Genomic DNA, 27,905 nt, shown 5'->3' with positions numbered 1-27,905 from the left:
TTTTAACTTCTCCAAATGCTAGTTTCTTCCACTATAATATGAGGATAGTTAACACTGACCATGAAGGGTGATCATAAGGATTAATGAGATAAGGTGTGTAAAGCTAGCCTCACTCATGGCAATGGTCACTGCTCAGCAAGAGAATGCAGCCCTTATCACTATATTGCTGAGATTTTTATTAACTAATCTTTTGCCTTATTAATTTCATGACCCCTTCTTAAATAGGTTAGTGTCAGGAGAAGATCCTATAATGTCAATGTGTGTCCTATAAAGGTTAGTTAGGACTCCAAGATATCTCAAACTTAATTGTTCATATCCCCATTTAATGATTCTTTCCTTTTTTCCCCCCAAAATAAATGTCTCTTTTCTAAGCTCTAAGTGAAGAGCATGTGACCATTCCTCAATGAGCTCCTTTATATGTTTTGGATTGTTTGGTTGAGAACCAGCTTGAGTACTTTTTAGAAAAATTATGGGGATTTCACCATCCACTCTCTTCTGACTCAGAATATGGAATTTGTTCAGTGTGCTTTAAAAAAAATCCACATTTCTGTTTCAGGTAAAGAAAAACATCTGTGTTGAGCAGAAGTGTTTCTCCACCTCTAGTAGTCTCAGGTACTAAGGTCTCAGCTGACTCCAAAGAGTTATTGCTTCTCTGCAGATTCCTTTGGGGGCTCTATTTATTCTACTTTCTCCCCTCACTGGTAAAATTTGTCCTCTTTTTTTTTTAAAAACAAAAAAAAACAAACAAAAAAAGAGAACTTGCTTTTACTTGCAAAGATTCTCTGAGCCTCTTTGACAGCTAGAAATGATCCTTCCATGGAGAGTCTTCCACTGGCTTCCAAAGGACTGAAGCTTAAAGTTGGGAATTTCTTTGTCAGGTTCATTACCAGAATTTCTAGAGTAACTTCACTTCCAAAAACAGAAAGATCAAGGATAGCATTTACAGAGCTGAAGATCTTGTCACTAAAATGAGAGACTGTGAGTTCAGCATGTCTTCCTTGTTAGCTGGTGTTTCTTTTGTCTGATGACATTTTCTGCAACTTTTTTTTTCTTTGCATATTACAGATGTAACTCCCTTGGATTCTTGTTGGATATATCACATCTTCAGCATCTCCACCCTCATTCTTAATATCTTGGAAGGGCCTCTTCACTAATACAGCCAATAATTGATCACTAAAAAGGCCAACCAGAAGACCAGCCAATTACAACTGTTCTTTCAAAGCTTTGGATTCCTTGACATTCAAAACTGATACCCTTCTGATGTTTCCATTTCTGGCCAATGCACCAAAATGTTACAGTTTTGCCAATGCACCACAGTGTAGCAGTCTCTCATAGCCAGCAGCCTGAGATGTCACCCAGAAGTTCTCTGTCTCACTATCAAGAAAGTTAAGGAGTGTGGATACCAAGGGTGAGGTTGGAGTGAAAGTTTAATAAGTGAAAGAAGAAAGATCTCCGCTGCAGAGAGGGGACCTGGAAGAGGGTTGCCACCAGTCCGGTGTTACGAGGACATCCCATGGGGACTTGCCATGGGTCAAATGTTCAGGTATTACCATATTGGGCATATTGGGAGTAGAGTGCTCCAAAGGACCAGAAGTTTTATCCATACCAATGGCTGTAGTAGCATGTCCAAGCCTTCAAGTGAGTCTTTCTTTTTTTTTTGACTTGGGGGGTGGAATCTTATTTTTGACTAATTCCCTCTGAAATTTAAGATCTAACTTCCATATAGGGGGGTTATACTCATTAATCCCACTCCGTATGACTGCAAATTGAAGAGAAATGATATTCCCCAAAGGAATGAAGGCTGGAGGAAAACCTTTAACCCTTCTCTCCAGGGGTAATTTATCTGACAAGGATGGCAGAAGACCAATTATTGGCCTCTGCTTTCTTTGGCCTTCTCTCTTCCTATACTCCATACCTCCAGTAAGCATGTATGTATTCTTGGGCTTGACAAGGGTGAGGTCAGGTACAATCTTCTATCCAACTGGTGGCTCTGCCCACTCTACCAAGTCAACTCTTCCCAAGTTTAGACTCCAAAGTCCAGTTACAGGGTTACAATATAATAAAGTACATTTCGACTTCCAGTCTAAACTACATTCTACAATTTGGCTTCATTGGCAATGCAGCACATATCTGAATCTCCATCTCACTCCTCATTCTGAACTTGGAGATTTGATTATCTTCCACAAACCCCATACCTGATATGATGTTCATATAGCCATCTTGCATTTGACCCTAATTTGCCTCTCCAGCCATATCGATCTCTCTTTTAATCATTCGAGTATATATACTTTTATTTCCCCAACATCCTCAGGTTTTTGTGTCCACTGAAGATTTAACTGGTGGCTTATAATTCATCCACGTGGGCATTCACAGTGTTTTTAAATAATGAGTTTAATACAACTAATATAATTTAAGAAAATCTGTCGTTGCTGAATATGACATAAAAATTTAGGTGAAAAGCAAAGTAGCTTTGGGCAAGGGGTTGAAGAAGCCACCCTACACAAGGTTTAGTCAATAAGGAGAAAACCCAGTAAATCCAACAGGAGAAGGCTGCTTCTACTAGTCCCACCTCTAACAAATGTTATTGGTCTTTCAAGGGTTTGCTCTTAGGTTCCCAAACTTCTCCCATCCGAGCCTTCTCCTATCCTGCAACGTAACTTCTCTTCTCCCTCTTTTCCAACCTTCCCTACACAATTCAAAAATTAGAGATGCCCTACGGTCATCCAATTCTCTTCTAAACTGCCAATGCCCAAGGGTTGGTAAAGTCCACCAGTGATCTATGCAATGGTCTGAATTACTTGCTCTCCTCTGTTTTCTCATCTTCAGCCTGGTCTTAGCTCATGTATTGCTACAGAATCTTGAATACATGTGACAGAAACCTGTTCTAGCAAACCAAAGTTAATAAGAAAGAAAGGAAGAAAGAAAGGTATTGGAAAGGCTTTAGATAGTTCCCAGAATTAAAGGCAGAGTGAACAATACAATTCTGGTAGAGTAGGAACCAGGGTATATCTGGGGAAATTCAGCAGCATGAAGTTACAAATGGTCATTCCAAAACTACCATCTGAGGACCCTGAGTCAAGTTCCTGAGTAACGCTGCTCAGTTCCTGCAGTGGTTCTCGTTGTTCTAGTGTATGTTCAGTGGGGAATTGGGGATGGTTCTGTGACTGACAGTTTATTAAAATCTCCAGCCCAAAAGAAGGAAAGTCAGGGAAACAGTGGAATTCCTGGTACTTAATCTATGAGCACTTCTGTTCCCAAAGCTACAAGTCTAAATGCTACATATATGATTACAACAGCAAATGTTGAACACTGAAAAAACCAAAGAATTACAATTAGAAGATACGTTCTAATACCCTGATTGCTTTAAACACTGGAACATCGCTGCCAATCTCGTGTGCTATTATCCATCCATTCAGTCACCATTTAGGTATATTAAGCACATGCCACATGAGGGGCAAAAGTGAACAAGATAGACAGAGTTCCTACCTTCACAGAGACTACTGTCTGGTGTGGAAGAGGGACTATTTAACAACTGCTTAAACCAGGGATAAAATGCTATGAAGGAGGAAAGAGAGGATGGCAGGAAAGCCTATAGACAGAGCAATTCATGTGGTCCAGGAATTCTAAACGCTTTGGGAAGAAGTGGCTTTTAAGCTTAGACCGAAAGAATGTATTTGAGGGAAAAAGAAAATGTCTTGCTGTTGGTTTCTAAATTGCACAATACACAGCAACGTGACATCAAGTGTATGCCCTTACCTCTTAGGGCCGCAGTTCTTAATATATAAAACAGGGCCAGGTTGCTACTTACCTCATTAGTGCTGTTGTGAGGATCAGAGTCTGAGGTGTCATAAGCTAATTTCCTGACCTGTGCTTATATTTTTTCTTTGCTCATGATAGGGTTGGTTACTGAATGAGACTCAATTATATAATGATCATTTGTTACCTATCAGGACTTTTTTGGTTATAGATGAATGAACCCCAGTATGAAAATCCCTAAGCAAAAGAGGAAAGTTTAGAGAGGCTATTTTGATATTTCACGTAATAGTTAGGCAGTAAGAGTGGCAGGGAGGAAGGAGGGTCTTGGAAAGGATGTAGTCAGGGGCTCAAATGCAGCCAAGACACTTAACTCTTTCTGCCTGTCAACTTCAATTCCTGGCTCACTGACTTCTCCTATAAGGAGGAACACTTGGCCACGGCAACTCTCAAGCTTCACCTTTCACAACTTCACTCCCTGGAGAAAGAAAATTTCAACCTTTAGTGCCCCACATTCAAGAATCTGATCCCAGAGAAGGGCTTCAGTTGACCTTGTTGGAGTCAGGTACTCACCTCTGGATAAACTAGCAGTCAGCAGAAAACAGGGTACCAGAGTATAAAGCAGTGGCTCCTACAGCAACCAGGGAAATAAGGCTTCACAGAGACATTCTCAAAAGAAGGAGACACAGGCAGAGTCAAGCAGAAAATCTCATAAATGTGGACTAGATCTTTTTTTTTTTTCAATGCAAGTTCCTTCTTTAAAATGATGCAAAAGCTGCAACTAATTGAATAAACAAAGCACACAAATTCTTTTAAAAGCTGAAATTCTGTTTGGGGACAAAAATCATCACCTGGGTTTCAGAAATCACTGAACACACATTTATTAGCTTTGCTCATGCAAAAGTTTTCCTGCAGACCTGTAGTTCAATGCCCCATTCTAATTAGATGCTAGCTTTCTTTAAGGGGTAGGGAGTAGGGTGGGGGTAAAAGCTGTAATGTGCTAGAGTATTTTAAAAATAACCCTAAAGAGGCATTGTTGCTGAGAGCTTCTATGTGGCCCTAAGAATATCACAGAACTTAGTAAACTAAGTTGGGAATTATGAGCCATGCCCTGGAGACCTCTGAAGTGTGTCTGCTCCCACACTTAATGATCAAAACCACACTCCCACAGGTGACTGTTTTGTGAAGATGTCTAACAAGAAATGAGAAGGAGGAGAAAAAGGGGGAGGAGGAAGAAAAGAGAGAGAGGGATTGGGAAGAAAAACGAAGGAGACAGGAAAATGACAGCAGTCTAACGGGGGCAATGCTGTAACATCTTCCTTAAAAGAGCATGTTTCATGTGAACATTTCAAACAGTGGAGATTTTTCTAGAAGCTTATTGATGCCAATTTCCTTTTAACTGAAGAATCAAATCTTTAACCAACAGTTCCTAAAATATATTAGAGGGGACAGGAAGTACATCCTTCGTCCAGGGATTGTCAAAGTGTGGGGCTTGTGCCACTGCCTGAAATGACCTCAGATGATCCCCGTAGGGGTGCCTAAATAACATGGCATCCCAGAGTAAACAGTTACTCTGTTTTGGTTCGCTTTTAATCCCTCTGAATTAATATGTGACAGTGTTTTGCACTTCTACATATTTAGTACTTCTCTAACGCCAACTCTATCCCCTGTTGTACAGAAACAGCAGATGCTCAGCTAGGCAGGAGGACCTAGAAAGAACTGAATAACACGGTGTGTTTCATTGCACTGAATATCCCAGTAATGTTCAGTTTCAATAATATCGGTCTTCCTTTGAGAGTAGGCATGTAAAGCTGCTTCCTAAAAATTTTTTTGTAGTTCAAAAAAGGCAGTACATTGAAAGAAAAATATCAACAGTGGTGGTACCAGATGTTCCAAAAGTACTCTCTTAGTTACTAAGTATGTATGTTTCTAGGTCCATGGGTCAAAAGGAAGACTCCATGTTGCCAACCCATGTCAGTGCGAGAATAACAGTCTAATATTTTAGGTGAGAAGACTGCCTGTGGCTTCTAAGGCCTTTGCCAGAGCGTCTTGGATTTTTAAATAAATCTTAAGAGCTACTTCTTTCCTTCAGTCCAAGATTGTATTTTCCCTTATGAAGCGCTTACACTGATGATAATAAAGATTATAATGATTTAGAATCCCATAGAGGTTTCCTCTGAAAACCTTTAGTCTAAGAAGATATTTTGGAGTCTGTGATAGAAAGTATGCCAAGGTTCAGGATTTGACTAATGAAAAGCTTAAAATGGATTGTAGAACTGCCTCACCTCATATTAATGATGAAACACTGGAAAATATGGGACCATATTGGGAAATGGTCACCAAAGGGACATTTCCCTACAATTCATGCTGGGAAACTTCATGAGGAGAAGACACAGAAAACCTGGAAACTGCTGGTGGAAAAACAGTTATGGATCTCTTTGCCAACTTCTAAAAATAAAAAGCAATAAACGTCAACCAACTGTGGACCCTTATAGTTATTTTTAAAATCAACAGAAATAAAATGGAAGACTTAATTTCCATTATGATGACCTTATCAAAAGCCCCAAATTACTTTATTTGAAAGAAAATGTCACTTAAAAATCAAAACCAGTTACATTCAACAAATAAATAATGAAACCAGAACCCTGCTCAGTGAGGTTTTTGTCGGTTCAGTTTGCCGATTTGGTTCTCCTTGAAATAAAATACACCTTAACTTTCTTTTCCCTTTAAACAAAAAATCTTGGCAACTGCATTCTCCTGTGTCTTTGAATTTCTCTTCTTTTTTATGCACGATTCTTTAAAAAAATTACCTCAAAGCCTTTTGAGCAAGGGGTAGGATGTTTTGAGCAAGGGATGGGAAGTTAAAATAATCTTAGTGCATTTATTTAGGAGATTACAAATACAAGGAGTGAAGAGCAACAGAAGAATGATTTACAGTTCAAGACAAAGAAGAAGTGGTCATAAGCTCTGTAAGACTGACTTCCCAGTCAGATTCCCATAGGGGCTTGATGGGGAAGGTGGAGGCCTGGTTATAAGACACAATGCATTCTAGAATTCTACCAGGTGCTATTATATATTTGTACCAGGTACTATTGTTACAAGATCTTTGGTGTGTCGATTTTCTGGCTGGAAACCTCTGTGGCCAATGGTGCCTTTGCTCGAGTTCTTGTCCTGTGTCCAGGAAGACTGAGGTACACAGACAAGAGGAGGGTAAGATGAAGAGGAGCTCTATTAAGTGTTAGAACAGCTCAGAGGAGACCCACAGTGATTAGCTCCTATCTGTAGGCAGGTCATCCCATCAAATGTTCAGCTCTCAGCGGAGAGGAGTCCCTGGAGAGGGTTATTATTTTCTACAGCTGGTATTCCTGACTCTCTGCAGGACCCCTGAAGCCGGTTGTCCAGTCATCTCCAGCTATCAGCAGAAAGGATAACTCCTCTCTGCAGCTGGTCGTCTCATCGTCTCTCCATCCTGTCTGTCCTCTGCCCTGCTCTGGCTGAGCCTGAGGCTTTTATGGGCCTCAGAGGAGGGAAGTATGTGCTGATTCATCCATGGGCAGCCATGGGCAGGTCCAGAAAAAAGCACCATGAGTTCCTCCTCCAGTAGGCAGGACTGGCAGCTTGGTTCCCAGGCTTCAGGTCTGTCCCGGCCTGAAGGTGGGGCTTCTCTGGGGACTCCCCAACCTTCTCCCCAGGAGCCTGTCTGCCTGCCGTGACCATCCATGGCACCCAGGTTGCTGGCACCAAGGGGCACCTGCAGGCCAGTTCCCAACTGTCCTCAACCCCCCTCAGCTTCCCCTCCCATGCTCCTCTATGCCCAAAGCCCTGAGGGGTCCAGGGCAGCAGGGGGCTGGCATGTCAGCACTGCCCTGAGGGTGCACACACCTGGTTGGGCTGTGACAGTGCTTAGGTTTGGCCCCAACTCCACTCAGAGATTGGAGTGGGTGCCAGGAGTGGGGGAAGGCAAGGCAGCTAGAACAGGCACCTCAGAGCCTACAAGGGCAAGTGGGGCCTTTGAGGTCCCCCTAAGAGTGCAGAGATGCCTGGATCTACAGCCACAGTTTGAACAGTTGCAGCTGTACCAGGGTGGGGGGCTCCTGCCTGCTTTGTGAAGCAGGAGGCCCAGATCTGCAGCCAGGACTTCGGCGGCTACAGCCCCGCTCAGGAGAACAGGGCTCCTGCCTACTCTCAGCTCCCAGAAGCACAGAGGTGCCTGGGTTGCAGCCACAGCTTGGGCAGCTGCAGTTGCAACTGGGGAGCTCCCACCCCACCAACTTGGAAGGGGTAGGGCTCCCGCTTGTCCCTGGTTCCTGCTGGCTCCATGGAGCATGGCACCTGGCCCAGCCTCCTCACAGCCTGGGGTTGGGGCTCCAGGTCCTTGCTGGGCCTGGGCCAGCATACAGGGCAGGGGCAATGTTGCTGCAAGCTCCTCCTGTAGCCCTGGTGCTTGGGGTGACCCAGAGCTCCGCCTCACCTGGTGCGACCCAGCCCAACTCCATCATGGTATGGTGGCCCCCAGGGCAGTGGGCTGCAGGTTTGGGGCTGTCCACCTCCCTGTGCCCTCCCTGCAGCAGCCAGTGTGATGGCAGTAGCCACATGAGACAACCCATCGCTGCCGTCACTATTATGTATTTAGCATCTCTGTAACACCAATACATGCAGATATATGTATTCTAGAATATAATAATTACAGATGATTCTAGGTTGAGATATAATGCATTCTAGAATACAATGCATAGTGGTGGTGGACATACACATACATTGGCTACATGGGGCAGTTCAATAGAGCAATTGCATGTAGTTGCCATGTTGATCATAAAGAGTCTTGCTCTGAATTTTTCCCAAGTTGGCTGGAAATCTGGTTATTGTTGTTTTTGATATGAAACATCAGGTTTCTAACTGTTGCCAACTAATTCGAAACATTTATTTTTATTATTTTCTGTAAGTTATTGGGGTAAAGGTGGTATTTGGTTACATGAGTAAGTTCTTTAGTGATCTGTGAGATTTTGGTGCATCCATCAACCAAGCAGTATACACTACACCATATTTGTGGTCTTTTATCCCTCGCCCCCTCCCACTCTTCCCCGCAAGTCCCCAAAGTCCACTGTATCATTCTTATGCCTTTGCATCCTTATAGCTTAACACCCCAAAACATGTTTATAAAACACTATATGGACAAAAGAAAACATATTTGTAAGTTCGATTTGGCCTGTGGATTGCTGGTTTGAATCTCTGTCACGTAACTAAGCCATTAAGTCTTGGGAACTGAATCTATAACTTCACTCTGGAGTGAGCAGAAGGGGATTTACATTGAATCTTGGAAAGAAAAGGGGGGGAAATGTGTATAAGGAGAAGGGAGAGACAGTGGCAGACATACTACATGGGGAGGAAAGCATAAAAGAAGCCCTGAAGCAGGAAGGCTCAAGGCATGTTGAACAAACACTGAAGAGATTAGTTTGGTTAGAAGAGAAAACCCATATACTGATGTGAGGCAAAGTAGCAAATGTTAAGAAGCAATGTTTGCTCATTTCTGCTTGCCAGAATAATTTCACAAAGCCTCTGACTCTGTGAAGATATGCAACTCTCCGGAAAGATACTTTGAAAAGACAAAACAGGATCGATAAAAGACAAAACATGTCCCTGCCCCCAAGGTCTCTTGTTTGAATCACTATATTCCCTAAAAGATAAATGACCCTAGACCTTGCCTTTCTCTATACTTAAGATAACGTCTGACAGGGTCAGTGATTATGCCACTGTAATCTATAACCAGATGTACTCTTATACCCAAACCTTGATGTGATTCTGCTTTAACGTGATTTCTGAACAAATCTGAGTGATTTTGCATGTACTGAATCTCCACCACCTGTTCTTGAGCACACTGGGCTGAAATGCTGTGCTGGAGCAGTCTCATAGAACCTCTTTAAATGGCTAATCCCAGGCTATAGGCCTGAGTCTATAGTCACCAGTAAGGCTTCTGAATAAAAGTAACTTTAGGCCGGGCTCGGTGGCTCAAGCCTGTAATCCCAGCACTTTGGGAGGCCGAGACGGGTGGATCACAAGGTCAGGAGATCGAGACCATCCTGGCTAACCCGGTGAAACCCCGTCTCTACTAAAAAATAGAAAAAACTAGCCGGGCGAGGTGGCGGGCGCCTGTAGTCCCAGCTACTCGGGAGGCTGAGGCAGGAGAATGGCATAAACCCGGGAGGCGGAGCTTGCAGTGAGCTGAGATCTGGCCACTGCACTCCAGCCTGGGTGACAGATCGAGACTCCGTCTCAAAAAAAAAAAAAAAACTAACTTTAAATCTTTAAAAGTTTTTTTTTTTTTTCCTTTAGATGACACTGAGAAAGTCAGAGATAAGGCGTGTAAAGCAAATGAAGGATCAGATAGAGAAGGATCTTAAATATTAAGCTAAGAAATTTGAATTTTATTTCATAGGCAAGGAAGATTTGGGAGTCTAGAGATTGGGTTTTCCAATAGAACTAACCCAGTCTATCTCAAAGAGAAAGAGACTACAGGAGAAGAGATTGGTCAGGAGACTCCACTATCTCAGAACTGGTGGAGGCAAGAAGAATTGAAAGCTAGTGAATGAGACAGATCTATGGCAGTGGATAAATCCACAGGACTCATAATCTGTTTCCTCTTAGAAGATGTCAAAAGATCACTCTTCTGTTTGGGTCCTTTGGTATTTGCAGGCATCCTAGTGCAAATATCCAGGAAGACATTTGGAACCTGAATTTAGGAGGCTGTCCAGGGATGCTGAGGCAGTTGGAGTGCTAGCCACATGAGGATGGCCCACAGACAAAGGGAGAGGATTCACGGAGAGAGGAAGCATGAACCTGGGAAGATGAATACCCAATATCTATGTTTCTTACAGCTTACCTCAAAAACCTTGCTAAACTGAGAAATCACTACCCTTGAATTTGTGATTAAGTGATCTCAAATAAAAATGCATTCTGTTTTATTTGTATTATTGTATGTATCACCTAATTTAAATGTGCCCATTGTAAAATTTCATCTCTTCCACCAGATTATGTTTTAAGAGGAAAAAGGAAAGAAAAGAAAAGAAAAGAAAGAAAGAAAGAGAGAGAGAGAGAGAGAAAGAAAGAAAGAAAGAAAGAAAGAAAGAAAGAAAGAAAGAGAAAGAAAGAAAGAAAGAGAGGAAAAAAGAGAGAGAGAGAAAGGAGCTTTGGAGTAGATATTGCCTTGTCAAGGGTGGTTAAAATGGAGCCCAGTTAAGGATCTGAGAATTACCTGAAGGCTCTTTCCAGTTCTATGAGTAAATAACACCAGAGCTTTTGTCCAAAAATTCATTTTATAGCCAGAGAAATTGAAGGCCCTTCAATTCAAAATTCACCTGACAGCTATCAGTTGCTTTACCACGCAACCAGAGCTTGGCTCTCTGAAGGCTTCACATCATGTTAGAAAGATGGCACTAATTAAAAATGTACCCACCTCAGAGTCCAGAAATTAACTTCTATGGTCAACTGATTTTCTTCAAAGGTGCCAAGCCAATTCATAAGGAAAGCATAGTCTTTTCAACAAATCATGCTGAGACAACTGGATAGCCACGTGAAAAATAATAAAATTGAACCCCTACTTCATATCATATAGAAAAAACAACTAAAAGCATATCATAGACATAGCTATAACAGTTTAAGGTATAGGCCTGGCACTGTGGTTCACACTTGTAATCCCAGCACTTTGGGAGGCTGAGGTGGGCGGATTATGAGGTCAGGAGTTCGAGACCAGCCTGGCCAACACAGTGAAACCCGTCTCTACTAAAAATACAAAAATTAGCTGGGCATGGAGGCGGATGCCTGTAATCCCAGCTACTCAGGAGGCTGAGGCAGAAGAATCACTTGAACCCAAGAGGCAGAGGTTGCAGTGAGTCAAGATCGCGCCACTGCACTCCAGCCTGGGTGACAGAGCAAGACTCCATCTCAAAAAAAAAAAAAAGTTTAAGATATAAAACTCTTCAAAGAAAAGACAGTAGTACATCTTTGTGACCTTGGGTTAGGCAACAATTCCTTAGATATGACACCCAGCACAAGCAGTAAAAGAGAAGGTTGATACATTGAACATCACTGAAATTTTTAAAAATTTTGTGCTTCAAAGGACACTATCAAGAATGTGAAAAGACAATCTACTGTCTGGGAGAAATATTGTAAATCGTATATCTAATAAGAAACTTATATGCAGAATATATAAAGAACTCTTATAACCTAATACAATGACAAATAAACCAATATAAAAATGGGTAAAAAATATGAAGAGACATTTCTCCAAAGGAAATATATAAATTATATATATATATATATGAGCCAATCTAAAAATGGGCAAAGGATTTGAATAGACATTTCTCCAAAGAAAATATATAAATGAAAATATATACATGAAAAGATGCTCAGCCTCATTATTCATTAGGGAAATGCAAATCAAAACCACAGTGAGTTGCCACTTTATACCCACTAGAATGGCTATAATAAGAAAGACAGATAATAAATGTTGGCAAAGAGGTGGAAAGAAACAAGAACCTTCAAACATTACTGGTGTATATGTAAAATGGTGCAGCGACTTTGGAAAAGTCTAGCAGTTCCTCAAAAAATAAACATAGTGTTGCCATATAGCCCAGAATTCTATTCCTAGGTATCCACTAGAGAGAAATAAAAACATATGTCCATCCCAAGATATGCACACAGATGTTCACAGAAGCATTTTTCACAAGAGCCAAAAAATGAGAACAAGCCCAATGTCCTTCAACTGATGATAGGTAAATAAAATGTGATTTATCTACACAATAGAATACTATTCAGTGATAAAAAGGAATAAAGTACTGATAGAGCTACAACATGGTTGAACCTCAAACACATTATTACGAGCCAGTCAGAAAAACCACAATCTTATGATCCCACATATATGAAATGTCCAGAATAGGAAATCCAGGGAGATAGAATGTGGATGAATGGTTGTCAAGGGCTGGGGGAGTTGGGAAGATGGGAAGTAACTGCCAGTGGGTATGGGTTTCTTTTTGGGATGATGAAAATATTCCAAAGTAAGATTATGGTGCTGGTTGCCCTAATAGGATTACACTAAAAGCCACTGAATTGTATATTTTAAACATGAACAAACATTTTAAATGAGATGACGGTTTATAAATTATATCCCAATGAAAGCTTAAAAACTTTCATCTATCATGTGCTGCATGAAGTTCTCAGCACTAGTCAGACAGGGTCTCTTAATCTTGTTAGTCTCTTTTCTTTAAGATCTTTGCATCAGTTCTTCTTTTTGTCATGAATGCCTTGATTCTTTCTACCACAAACTTGCTTCTCTTATCTTCCAAAACAGCATCAAGTTCCTGTCTCTCAAACATGCCAGGCTTGTTCCTGTTTCAGACGTTTGCAATGGTGCTTCCTTCTACTTGGAAAGCTCTCTCCCCTGCCTCTGCAGGACTGCCTCCTTCTCACCACTGAGGTTCAACTCAAAAGAGAGGTCTTAGACTTCCATAGCTCCAGCAGCCCACAGTCACCACCTACCTCTCATTGTATCTGTGTCGTCGCAAGTACCTACCAGTAGCTTCTGTCTTGGTTTCCATATTCCCATTTGTATTTGTTTGCTTGCTTGCTAAAGGATTTACTGTGTATCTTCCTCACTAGATCATATGTTCCCTGAGGACGGGAGCTCTGTCATAGCTGCCCCCACCACACCAGGCCTATAATAAGAGATGTTGGCCAATGCCTTTAGGGTGAATGAAGCACTAGATAAGGTTGCTTGCTTCTGCCCTAGTAATAGGATGAAAAAGAATGAAGCCTTTTCCCTCTCCGAAACTCCACCCCATTCATCCCCACCCCTCCAAGAAGGAGCCAGAATTTCCTTAACAATTTTTTGATGCTAAAAACCTCTCCCCGAGAGACTGATTTCAGAAAAATAAATTCCTCTTCACCTAAAGGTGCAGCGCCAGCTCAGTGAAAATTGTTTCAGTAAAACTAGTCTCAAGCAAGATCAATAGGAGGAAAGAGAAAAAAGCAACAAAGACTAGCTTGCACTTCCAATGCAAGGAAAATCAAAGCAGAGTTGGTCCCAGGGGAGTTCAAACACTAGAAACAATAGGTCGGGAAGCCATGCAGCCACTACCCAGACAAAATGAAGATCACTCCAGGAAAATGAAGAAGAGAATGAAGCATAGCTTATTGTGGAGTTTGTCCTCAAATTTATAGCTGACTTTATGAGAAGAACTGCAAAGCATCTAGTCCTTCAATATTGAAAGACGGAAGAAGGAAGAGAAAGGAAAAAAGAAAGAAAAAGATAAGATGAGAAAAAAATGTTTTAAAATAAAAAAGCAAAAGCATTTCCTCACCTAATCCTCTTCTGGTTAAAAGAGCTAGTGAGAGAATCAAAAGAAAGAAAATGACCCCTATTTGCAATTAAAGAAAACTTTACGTAAAAGCACATATCTTATTCTATTTTCTGAACTTCTCTTCTGCAAAAAGAACAAAAAGACAGAAAAAGAAGAAAAGAGACAAGGTTAAAGTTACAAATACAAAACCAAACAAATGATGCTGGCTTCCTTTTTAACCTAAGCACAACACAGTCAATTAATAAAATGCCAAAAGGCTTTCACAATTTACCTGTTACACCATGAGAGACATCACATCCAAATAACGTGCTGATATGCAAGCCTCCAGCTAGATTCACAAGAGGAACGAAGACCAAGTTCAGACACAGCAACTCACACCATTGCAACCAAGTCTCCAGGTATGAACATCTGAAGACCAGTAACATATCTCAAAGACCACTAAATTATTTAAGACCATCATTCAGGAAGTGTTCTCATGCTCAAACAAGCGGAGATCAGAGATTAGACCTAAGCCCCCTCTTCCCCCTCCTCCGCCCTACCCCCCACAAGTCCCAAGACAGTCTGCCAAGAACAAGTTTAGTATCAGCTTATCATAGGCTCTAGTCTTAGCCTTGCAATTACATCCTGCCCTGGCAGGAAGCTGAACCTGGCAATCAAGATTCCCTCTCATCTCTGTTTTCTATATCTTGCATGCTTGGGGAGGCGGCAGAGCATGTGGTATGACCACATGCAGAGTGAAAGTTTGCAAGACCTGCATTTGAATCCTGATTTTGGCACTTCTCCCGTGTGAGCTTGGCAGCTCACTTCACCTCTGAGGGCCTGTTTCTCACTGGTGAACAAGGGCCAGCAATCCCTCTTTAAAGGGTTATGAACATCTCATAATTCCTGGCAGCCAGTAGCTTGCTCAATAAGTGTTAGTCCCCTTTACACAGTAAAATTATTAGCTAAACAGAAAACCAGCATTCTAACCTGGGCAGGTTTCTTTGATTTGAGAAAAAATGCATGCTTTAATTTACGTCATCTGATTGTATTTTGTGGATCAGTATAGACTGTTTGTAAATCCTTCTGGAAGAAGGCATGAGATATATCCGATACAAATATACATTCTTGGAGGAATCGAGGGACCTTGCTGTGTGCATAAATTCAGTCTGCCCTTCTGCGACCCTGGAAGAAACCATTTTGTCAGGGAACCACTCATCCCTAATTTACCTGATTTGTAATTTCAGGGTTTCATAAAGTGAAGGCACAACTATAATTACCCTTAGTACTCCATTTAGGCAGTCATAATTTTTGACAAACTCTGATGCTTGGCAACCTAACCTTCTAGCATGCTGGAATGTCTTGTATAGACATACTTAGTTATTTGCAAGCTTTCTAAATAGACCTCTACCACTTCACGGCTGGTAAGCGTTTCCAGTTACATTTTAGTCCTCTTGTTGGTCTTCTAAGTATGACATATATTCTATGTTTTATGTATGAGTGTTTCAAAGATGAGGGATAATTCACATCAACCATCTCTGTATCTTCAGTCTCAGGTGCTCCATTAGGATTCTTAAGTGACCAGATGAAGTCATTATTGAAGCAAGAGCTGTTACTTGAAGAACTGGCAAACTGAAATTTTATCTTACAAGCAGCCAACAATGCACATTCTTTTATACACAATCAAAAGCACAAACTCGCACTCACATGCATGACTTTTAGCTTAATTTCCAGTTTAACATTTAGAAAAGGGAACTGTTGGCCAAATAAACTTGTCAATTTATCAAATTATGAGGGGAGAGTAAAGTACAGTACAAGATCCAATCTTACTGCCTCAAGTATTTGAGAGGTGGGGTCAAGAGTTACAAACTCAAAATGCTGCTAAGAGCCAATAAGACAGAAAATATAAGTATATAATCAAGGCCACGTGGGAGCAATAGGGAGTGGTGGGGCTTGGGGCAAACTGGAAAACCATCCCCCGCCTTAATCTTTTTTTTTTTTTTTTTTTTAATATTTTGCTAGCCAAACAAAACACATTGTGAGCTGCATTTAGACCAGGTCTGGCTGCTATCTGAAAATTTCTAGTTACTGGAATGGAAGGTTAGGGACAAAGTAAGGAAACATTTTAAGGTCCTAGAAGTTTGACCACTGTATCCAAGTAGATCTCTCTGGTTCTCTACACCAGCACTCCCTTTATTCGCCCTCCTAGCATTTACAGCCTCTGTAATGAGTATTTGCTTACTTCTTTAGAATTCTCTCTCTCTCTCTCTCTGTCTCTCTCTCAATGGCAGGGGCTGTGTTTATGTTGCTTATGGTTATCATCAGCACTCGCCAGCGTGAGGGACATAATTTGTTCTCACAAAAACTGCTGAATGGATCAAGCAAGGAGTATGATACGTTTTGTCATCCTATGACATATCCTGTTCATCTTGGGACCCCAAGCACATAGTAGTACAATAGTAATGATAAGTACTGGGGTGCAGTAGTGGAGTGCAATCATAGCTTGCTACAGCCTCAAACTCTTGGCCTCAAGCAATTTTCTCACCTCAGCCTCTGGAGTGCCTGGGATTACAGGTGTAAACCACTGTACCCAGCTAATTTTTTAAAATAAATTTGTAGAGACAGGGTCTTGATATGTTGCCCAGGCTGGTCTCGAACTCTTGGCATCAAGTGGTTCTCCCACCTTGGCCTCCCAAAGCACTGGGATTATAGGCATGAGCCACAACACCCAACCATGATAGTATTTCTTGGATGAAATTATTGGTGATCATGTTCCACCACGAATGGTTAACCACAGGGAGGTGGTTTATGTTGGGTGGGTCCAGGGTCTAGAAATAGATGTGGTCACTAGGCTGAGGAGATGATTGGGCACCAGATCCAGCTCTGCAAGGAAGTTCAGTAAGACAGAAAATAGCAAGTTTTATGAATACTAATAAAGCATGACTAGTAATCTAAGCAAGTTGCTGGCATTGGGGATGTCTGATGATGGCTAAAAATAGAGAATCCAGAAAGGGTCAGTGTTCCCAGATAAAGGTATGTAGTCTGCCTCAAGTAAGCAACTGATAAAAAACAACAATCATGAGAGCTGAAGGCTGAGTTCACAAGTGTCGCAAGGAGCATGGTAGTCAAAGTCACAACAGAGAATAGGTACTAAGAAACAATCAGCTGAGTGTGGTGGCTTATACATGTAATCCCAGCACTTTGGGAGGTCAAGGTGGGTGGATCACCTGAAGTCAGGGGTTCGAGACCAGCTTGACTAACATGGTGAAACTCTGTCTCTACCAAAAATACAAAAATTAGCTGGTCATGGTGGCAGGCACCTGTGATTCCAGCTACTTGGAAGGCTGAGGCAGGAGATTTGCTTGAACCCAGGAGGCAGAGGTTGCAGTGAGCCAAGATCACACCATTGCACTTCAGCATGGGCAATAAGAGTGAAACTCCGTCAAAAAAAAAAAGGAGGGAAGGAAGGAAGGAGAGAAAGAAAAGAAAAGAAAAGAAAAGAAAAGAGGGAGGGAGGGAGGGAGAGAGAGAGAGAGAGAGGAAGGAAGGAAGGAAGGAAGGAAGGAAGGAAGGAAGGAAGGAAGGAAGGAAGGAAGGAAGGAAGGAAGGAAGGAAGGAAGGAAGGAAGGAAGGAAGGAACCAAAATGGGTTTAGCATTGTAAAATTCCAGAAATGGTTGCAAGGTATACACTTGGTCTCAGCATCCAGATTGAAGCTCGAGTCAGGCCCTAGTGTTGGTTGGTGTTAAGTTCCCTAATAAATTCCAACCCCACTAAGGACACATTGAGTGCCAATTCCTAAGAGAATACACTCCTCTTTAATGTAGAGACAAGAACTTCCAATCCTGCCTTTTGTCTTGAATGACTTTAATACTAGAATGTTGCATTTCCAGAACAGGAGAACCTGTGTGAGTTAATGCTATTACTGACATTAGCAATCAGGACTTTCTCTACGAAGAACAGAAAGATAATCCAAACTCCCTTTAGAAAGAAAGAGGAATCTCTTGGCTGCATAAACACACCATGGGAAGGCAGAAGGAGAGTCGGTCTTGGAGCTTATGCTCTCTCTCTGCCCCTGGGCTGTGTCACTCTCTGTCGTTGGCTTTACTTTCTTCTGAAAGAGATGGACTTTTCCTGTGCAGAATCAATGTAGCTTGGTAGACAAGAGCATGAATTTGGGTCATCCGACAGACTGGGTTTGCATCCCACCTCTGCCCCTTGACCTTAGTCAAATTATTCATCTGTTAAATGGGCATAATTAACGGCACCTCACTCTTAGGTTGTTGCAAGGATTAAATGAGCAAATATATGTAAGGTACTTAGCATGGTGCCTGGAACATGGAAAGGACTCTGTCGTTATTGGTAAGAAGCAGCTCTAGCTCATAACCCAACCATTCTGATAGCAGAGGGAAGAGAGGAATTCACCTTGCCAGTCCTACTTAAAAACGACATCTATAGAAAGGACACTTATTAGCACAGTCTGCAATGGTGGCACCAAATACGTGAGGTATAGGGTCCTGTATCAAAAGGGGAAATGTTGAGAGATAAGGCAGAGATGATTCTGTCCACCAAAATTTGTGCTCCCCTTCCATACAGAGTTGTCACTCATCCAGGGACTATATTCCCTAGCACTCCTCTTCTCTTTGCATGGAGCAAAGGGCATGTACATGGCTACTGCTTGTTCAAGTCATGGGCAGAATCAAAGTGATGTGTGATTATTCTAAGCTAAAGCTTTTAAGAAAGATGGTGTTTTTTCCTTTTTCTGAATGGAGATAATGATGAAGACATTGGTTCTCAATCCCTATTACACAATGAAATCAACTGGAAATATTAACCAAACTAATTCCAGACTTGATAGTAAATGAGTGGCTCTCAACCAAGGGGCACTTTTGCTCCGTGGGGGCATGTGGCAAAGTCAGACGACATTTGTTGTCTTCACAATGTGAATCAAGGAGTCACTAGTATCTCATAAGTAGATGCTGGGAATGTTGCTATGATCATATGCTAAAATCCTGTGACATGGAACAGCCCTCCACAACAAAGAATTATCTGGCCCCAAATGTACTGAGGTTGAAAAACCCTGGAAGAGGCCTGGATGCCTGAATCACTGCATAGAAGGAAGCAGCCTGTCAACCTGGAACACCCACCTTGAAGTCTTATCTTGAAGTCTTATCTTAATGAAGAATAAACCTCTATTGTGTTTAGCATTGAAATTTGGGGCCTGTTTGTTACTAGTGTTGCTAGTGTTACTTTCAGTAACACAAGAAGAAAGATATGCTAAAGGGATTGTGATGATTTCAACTATGAAATGGACATACAATATATTTTATTGTTGTCTGACTAGGTTGAAATATATATTTAAATTGAGGGCCATTGTTTTACCTAAAATTTACTAATAATTCACTACACAGATTTCCCTAATTAAAACCACCCAAACCAGTATGCAGTGATTTTATGGCACAAGAACAGACTATGAGTATATGGTTTGCATTCTGGACAAAAATCTTTTTGGGTCTGACCTGAATAAGTAGGTTAGTTTATATTTCAAATATTTTCGCTGGGCATGGTGGCTCGCGCCTGTAATCCCAGCACTTTGGGAGGCCAAGGCAGGCTGATCACGAGGTCAGGAGATCGAGACCATCCTGACTAACATGGTGAAACCCTGTCTCTACTAAAAACACAAAAAAATTAGCCCGGCGAGGTGGCGGGCACCTGTGGTCCCAGCTGCTTGGGAGGCTGAGGCAGGAGAATGGCATAAAATCGGGAGGCAGAGCTTGCAGTGAGCCGAGATAGTGCCACTGCACTCGAGCCTAGGTGACAGAGCAAGACTCTGTCTCAAAAATATATAAATAAATATATATATATATATATGTATACATTTCAAATATTTTCATTTATACTATTTCCTCCGTTTTACTCAGTAAATGTTAAGTTAATCTTCCATATCATCTTATTAACCATTGTTTGTAATGAAGACAAATTAGATTTGGAAAATAGGAGTAGAAAAATGGTTACAGATGGTGGCTTTAGTAAGTATTGTAAAAATGCCAGACGCTCAAATCTGTTTGACTATTTATGCAAGTTATTGTGAATGCTTTGAAATTCATTAATACTGAACTCTTTAGAGGTTTTGTTATTTCAGAAATTTTAGAGAAAGAGTCAACACTCATAGTGTTTGGGTTCAGGAGGACCCACTTTCTGCTCCAGGAATGACCCAGGACTGGCCAATCAAAACACTGAACCCTCTGGCCATATTGATTGATTTAGAGATGGGTGAGTGACCCAGGCTCATCCAATTTGGGTCAATCTTGGGACTTGTGCAGAATCTGTCAGCAGACACATTCTCTTTTTTGTTGGTTCAGAGGTGCAAGACTATAAGCCATAAGCTGTGGCCAATCATCTTTCTTAAGAATGAAGTCAGCATAGAGTATAGGTGAAAGATGAAAAAGAGAGAGAGAGAGAGAGAGAGAGACAGAGAGAGAGAGAGAGAGAGAGAGAGAGAGAGATTAGGTCCTGATGACGTCATGAGAATCCAGGCCAAGTCATACTTAAAGCTTCATTAACTCAAGCCAATAAAGTCCACCTTTTTGCTTAAGTCACTATGGGTTATTTGTCACTTTCAATTAATTAATACTTTCAATTAATATAGGTGAGATATATTGATTGTATCTGACCTCCAAGAGTTACATCTCTATTTGTTATGGTAGGTTATATTTTTATTACCAATTATTTGCTCTTCTCCCAGTAATAGCTTGCTTCCCCATCCATTGCTATGTGACTGGCACTGCCTACCCTGAGGTAGGAGAATACCTCTCTAACCCACTGATGTAAACTCAGACCATGTGACTTGTTTTGGTCAACAGGCTGTGGAAAGAAACAACATATGCTATATCCAAGCAGAAGCTTTAAGGGCTATTACAAGGTCCTGTCATAATTCCTTTTTTGTTCTCTGTCAAGTAGCTATCCCATCTTAGAATGAATCCCTGAATGGAGCAAATATTTGGAGCAGAGCCTCAGCTGACCTACAGCTAATGAGTACCATGAACAAGAAATAAATTTATTTTGTTATAAACTACTGATACTTGGGGGTAGTTGTTACTGAAGCATAACCTAACAAAAGCTGACTAATATACTTGTTATCTTTGTAATGCTTGTCAAAGTACATAACTGAGTATAAATCTCGAGCACCTATCATGTTGTCTATAATTTATGTCCTGTAAGTTACCACAAAGGAATTTCGGATGATTGATTGCTTCTCACTGTTTTAGTGTTCATGGCCCAGTTACATGCAGTGGTGGTCAAAAATATGGGCTTTGTCTTTGTGGTTTAATGACTGGTAAGTTACTGAACTTACGAGTCTCAATATCCTCCTCCTCCTCATAATAATAATAATAATAATAATAATAATAATGCCTTCCCCATGGGATTCTTGTGTATACAGAGTGAAACACAGTGCAGGGGACATGGTAAAACACTCAGGAAACAGCAACTGTAATTTTTACCATTATAGAAGACAGTGCCCTGATGGAACTTTTTTTAAGACATAGAGTCTTGCTATGGTGCCCAGGCTGGAGTACAATGGTTCTTCACAGGCAGAATCATGGTGCATTGCAGTCTCAAACTCCTGAGCTCAAGTGATCCTCCCACCTCAGCCTCCTGAGTAGCTGGGACTACAGGCACATGCCACCATGTCTGGCTGAACTCTTTTGATGTTTCCAGAAACAACCCCTCCATGGGTTGTAGAGTCCAAGGTGAGCCTAGCTAACACTGAGCACCATTCCCTAAGAAATAGCATTCTGGGGAGGCTGCTAAGACATTACTTTTTAAATTGCATGTATACCATCCAAGGAAGAGTAGCTGGGGAGAATGCTGCCGAGGAAACTGGATGGGAGCTGAGAAGTGGGATAGCTGTTTATCCTCGGAATTTCTTTGCATTCTGAAGCTCAGTGAAAAGAGAGCAATGCCTCCAGAATTGGACCTCAAGTGAGAACTGAGGAGGACACCAGAATCAAGCTGGTGTGTTGGACATTCATCTTCATTTATGAGTAGCATTTGGACAATTTGTTTTGCTAACGGGCTAAGGTTACATTGATCGAACTTATCATTTAATATTTTTGGAAAAGGCAATAAGGGGATTTTATGACAAGAATATTTTTTAGGACAATTATCTCCTGAATAACAAAGAGTATGCCTTTTGAATGATTTGAATGGATTGAAGACTGCATGTGTGTGTGCATGAGAGAGAGAGAAAGAGAGAGAGAGAGAGAGAGGGAGGGAGGGAGAGAGAGAGAGATCTGAAAGCATAAGACTATGAGAATAGTTTTGCAAATACAGCATGCTCTTCAAGGTATTGAGCTTAGAAGTATTTTCTGGGAATTGTTGATAGTTTCAGTCTTCCTCTTCTCAACAAGGATTCATCTTTCTTTGTTCAGGTACTGTGGTATATGAATAGACTCATATAAGTTTCATAGCTTAGAACTCTATAACATGTAACTGTTAAGAGTTCTAAGAGTAAATAAACACTTAGCAGACACTTATTAGCATCTCTTATAGAGGAGAAAACTGAGGCTTACAAGTATTCACTGATTTGCAGATGGGCTCACAGGCACTCATTTTTATTCAAAGTTTATATTTATACCCAGGACTTATTCCTTCAATGAGTATTTATTGAATATCTACTGTACACCAGAAGTATTTCCAACTTAATAATATCATCTAATAAATTTCCTACTATCATGAAGCTTATGTTCTATTTGGGAAGATAGCTAAGCAAAAAAAATATAATTTAATATCATGAAAAATAAAACAGGACAATGTGATATAAGTGATAGTGGCACATTAGAAAGGATACTTGCTCATAAAAGTCCTTTGTAAAGCAAAGACACTTGAGCTGAGACAGAATTGATAGGAAGGAATTCTGGGTATGAAAAGCATTCCAGATGGGGGAAAAGTGAGTGCAAAGGTCCTGAGGCAGGAATCAGCTCGGCAGATTTTACAACAGGAGACAGAAAACTAGTGTGGTGAGAGTGCCCTGAACCCAGGAGAAAAGGGTGTAATTGGGGTCCAAGAGATTATAGACTCTTTTGTGCCACAGTAAAGAGTCTGACTCTTATCCTAAGTGCAGTGGGAAGCCATTGATCTGAGTAGTAGTTAAGAAGTTCCTGCTAGGTCCTGTGTGGATAGTGGATTAGGTAGAAACACAGAGTGCATGAAAAACAACAGCTGAGGAGAAAGGCGGTTGGTTTGCACCATGGTTGTAGGAGAAGAGATACAGAGAAATGGGTGAATTTGGGATATCTTTTGGATGGGAGCTGACAGGAGTTTGCTGTTGGACTAGATGTGAAGGAGAATGATAAAACAGAAACAAGGACGGCTTCTAGGTTTATGACCAAAGTAATTAAATTGTGAAGCTTTGTGCTGATGATGCAATCCACATCTCTATACCTCTCCAGTAATCTCTAATTGTGTGTTCTGGTGAGGAATTCTCCCTACTGTTGCATTATCTTATTATTCTATCTGCAGGGAGCAGGGAGAAAGAGAGAAAGAGAGAGAGAGAGAGAGAGAGAATACAGACTCATCTGCTCCAAGCCTTCTGATGTTAATAGCTGTGGCCCAATTATGGGCATTGGCTCGGCCAATGATAGAAAGTGTTTTAGTGTCCACTTCCTTAGATTTAAAGAAGACAAAGAGTCTAACAATATTGGCCTGACCGGCCTTCCTGTTGCCCACTGCTGACCTGTGTCTGAAGTCCACTTCCTGGATCTGGCTTCATGGCTTGGCCAAGAAGACTATGTGTACATGCACTGACAACATGTGATGACAGACTGGGTTCCAGAAGGGGATCTGGACCATGGTCAAGGACATCTGAACGTCCCCAGAGGCCAGAAGATGACAGCCTGGCCCCTTTGGCTCCCTGCCTTCTACAGGCAGAGTAGGCCAAGCCCCAGGACCCAGAGCTGTGGCTTAGCTGGGTCACCACTGTGGTTTGGACAGAGAGCAGGGTGGGGTGCGCTATCCCCGGGCTGCTCTGGAGTTGGCTTCAGACAAGAGACTAAGGTCAGGCATGTGGTCGAGATCACACATATTCCTGGCAGAACTCTCTCATTGGGACTTATGAAAATAGATTTTATAACATCAGCTGCACTCGGCAATGATAATTTCCTGGTTGAAGATGCACAGAGGATCCCCAGGATATATATTCTTAAAGAAGACAGAAATGTGAAATCATTGCACTGAGCGGGTCATCCTTATTCCTTGACACTTGGTAAAGCCTCCTGTGTGGGCATAGAGGAGAGTTTCCCTGAGTCAGGATGCTGGCTGATGGTTCAAGTGAAGAGAATTAATGAAGAAACTACTTGCAGAGGTGTAGGCTGGGCCAAGGGAACTAACAAGGAATGGGAGCCACCTAAAAGGTTAGCAACAAGGGCAAGCAGTTACTACCCCTGGGACTCAAGGGTACAAAGTGAGGGCACATAGTTACCTGAGCCTGGTAAGAACCGGAACCACAGAGAATGCCCCCCCCCCCCACCCCCTAAGCCAGGGCTGGAGTCACACAGAGGGAAGCAGTGACTGCCACAGAAGTCACACAGAAGTGGGAGAGAGAAAGGAAGGAACACCCACGCTCTATTTTCTGTCCTCTCCTATAGGGGAGGGAGGGAGCAGAAAAGGAAAGAGGATCAATCAGGAAGCGCAAATGAAGAATCCCCAGGACAGGTGGGAAAGTCATGCTCTCCACATCACAGCATTAGCATTGTCTCTCAACATGTCTACACACAGGCATGTACACACGCCCCTCCTACCAAAAAAGAAGGCCAACTTTGTATTTTTAAAATGTGATCCTGGAAGCAGTGTGGTGTAGTTTAAAACACAATTCTATGTTTGGTGATATATCCTATCAGTAAGAAAATTTAAAAATTGGGTAATCCCAAATTTGCATATTTATTAATATATAAATTGTATATGGCAACCTTGTCCAACCCGTGGCCCAGGATGGCTTTGAATGCAGCCCAACACAAATTCGTAAACTTTCCTAAAACATTATGAGATTTACGCATGCATTTTTTTTTTCTCATCAGCTTTCGTTAGTGTTAGTGTATTTTATGTGTGGCCCAAAACAATTCTTCCAGTGTGGTTCAGGGAAGCCAAAGATTAGACACCCCTGGTATATGGCATATATGTATAACCATAGTAATATACTGTGTACAGTATAGCACACTAGGTAAGAGCATGGATTCTGTAGCTCAGCTTCTTCATAGGGTTGTTGTAAGAATTAAATGAACATCTGCAGAGGCCTTAGGACAGTGCCTGACATGAGGCAAGCAGAATATGTGGTACATTATAGTATAAAACACACCTGAACACAGAAATTTGATAAGGCTGAGGTCAAAATAGACGTTGAATACGTTTCTCCATGCCCCATCATGCGTGCTTGCGTCAGGGTATACACTTCCCACTTTGGAGATCACCAGCTAAAGAGTTAGTATTTGCTACCATGCAGACCATCCCACTGTGCTACCTTGAGTAAATTCACCCATTGCAGCCTCACTGTCCTCATCTGTAAAATGATAAGTTACTAGTACCCTGGTTGTTGGAGGACTAAATGCACTACATCCAGTCAAACACTCAGCCCAGCACACCAGTACTCAATACAATGTTACACGTGATTATTGTCATAAAAGGAATGGTCACTGTATTAAAATCAGCAAAGAGAAAAAAATAAAAATTGTCCATACTCCTATAGGATCATATGCAATCACTGTAAAATAATATTGGCATATGCTTTTTTGAGACCTTCTTCTAAAGCTTATACACATATTTTGCATAATTGGATCATACTGTACATTCTGTGGTAGATCTCTTTTTAATGGCTACAAAGTATAACATCTTATAGGCTCAGAATAATTTATTCATCCAACTCTATTGTTGGTCATTTATGTTATTTTCCAATATTTTTTCATTTTAAGTAACCCCAGGATGAATAATTTTTTAAATAGCTTCATTGGAATATAGTTTACACTTCATAAAATTCACTCACTTAAAATGTACAATTCAATGGTTTTTAGTGTATTCAGAGTTGTGCAACCATCACCACAATCTAAGTTTGGAACATTTTTGTCATTCCCAAAAGAAACCTATATCGAGTGTAGTCATCCCCAAACCACCCCTCCCAGACCCAGGCGACCTCCAATGTACATGATATTTCTGTAGATTTGCCTATTCTGGGCATTTCATATAAATGGGATCACAAAATATGTGGTCTTTTGTGTCTGGCCTCTTTCACTTAATGTTTATGAGGCTCATCCATGTTATAGGTCTACCAATACTTCATTCCTTTCTATTGCTGAATATTCCATGGAACAGATATACCATATTTTATTTATCCATTTATCAGTAATGGATATCTGGGTTGTTTCCAAGATTAATAATCTTATAGGTTAATCTTTGCACACATCTTAGTTGGTTCCTTTGAATACATTCCTAGACATGAAAATGCTAGGTCAAAGATGACACACATAATTTCTAAACCTTTGAATATCAGGTACTTTTAATTCAAGCTTTATTTCTCACTTGAGCACACTACTTCCTTTCTCATTTGAAGGGTCACTGCTCTTCATCCTATCAACTACAGAACTTTTCTACTCTTTCCTTGTGATGCCTAGAGATATTTGCAATTTCTAATCTTCTGAAGCAACAGCCCGCAGGGATTCTATCCTCTATTGGATATCAGAGGCTCTGATGGACAATGATACTCCTCAAGGAAACAAATAATGGCCAGCACAGTGGCTTATGCCTATAATCCCAGCACTTTGGGAGGCTGAGACCAGAGGGTTTCTTGAGGCCTGGAGTTAGAGACCAGCCTGGGCAAGATAGCAAGACCCTGTCTCTACAAAAAATTAAAAATAAAAAAATAAGCGGGGCATGGTAGCACATGCCTGTAGTCCTAACTACTCAGGAGGCTGAAGCAGGAGGATCACTTGAGCCCAGGAGTTTGAAGTTACAGTGAGTTATGATCGTACCACTGCCCTCCAGTCTGGGTGATAGAGAAAGACCCTATCTCAAAAAAAAAGAAAAAGAAAAAAAAAAGGAAACAAACAGTATTTACTTGTATCATTCTTTACCATTTTCAACTGGAAGCCCCCTGGAGTGTGACATTAATGAAAATCAACTTGTAAGACTTGTAAGTGGCAGACAGTCTCTTTAAAGCATCTCACTTTGTCCTTGTAAGTAGGTGTTTCTACTATCAACCTCTTGAAAGTGGTTAATATCCAGAAAAATAATTTCTTATTCAGTAAAATTTTGACCCAAGGTTTCACAGCACCTAAGAAGCCAAGTATCATTAGGCTCATAACCTTATTTATTTATAACATGTTACAGATACACTGACTTTCTCCTTCTTAAGAATTTGAAGGAAATGAAAATTTCTTTTCTACATGCTGTGGATTTTAATCCAACATAACTGTTAAACTCTCAGGGCGGCCTCCTGGGTGAAATCTACTCACACGTTTTCTCTATTATATGAAAGGATCCTGTGGGGAAGGCAGCTGGTGGGTAAACACCAGGCTTAAGCCTTAGTCAGTGTGAATCCTGGATAATGTTTACAAATAGAATGGTCTCTGCAGCAACCAACTAACAGTAGATAAGAGAGCTGCCTCATTTACAGCTGCGTTTAATCTTTCCAAAGCCTGAAAAATATTCGCTGAATGCTGGTGAATAGGATGGCTTATCGTGCCCTCACCTTCACCCCTGGACACGCTTCCTCCACTGACCTTTCTAGTCACAAGCAACAAAGGTGGTTAAAAATACTCCATTCTTTGTACAAAGA

The 27,905-nt window shown here is 41.3% G+C and overlaps 1 pseudogene; it reads right to left on the bottom strand.

Annotated features, from left to right (window-relative positions):
- Positions 1 to 178: 178 nt before the first annotated feature.
- The window catches only part of LOC112619322, a 55,083-nt pseudogene continuing 27,356 nt past the window's right edge, over positions 179 to 27,905 (bottom strand).

The sequence above is a fragment of the Theropithecus gelada genome, chromosome 2, assembly GCF_003255815.1.
Source record: "Theropithecus gelada isolate Dixy chromosome 2, Tgel_1.0, whole genome shotgun sequence".
NCBI classification, from domain to species: domain Eukaryota; kingdom Metazoa; phylum Chordata; class Mammalia; order Primates; family Cercopithecidae; genus Theropithecus; species Theropithecus gelada.
The sequence above is the reverse complement of the archived record's forward strand: the minus strand, read 5'-3'. Positions and strand labels throughout refer to the sequence as shown.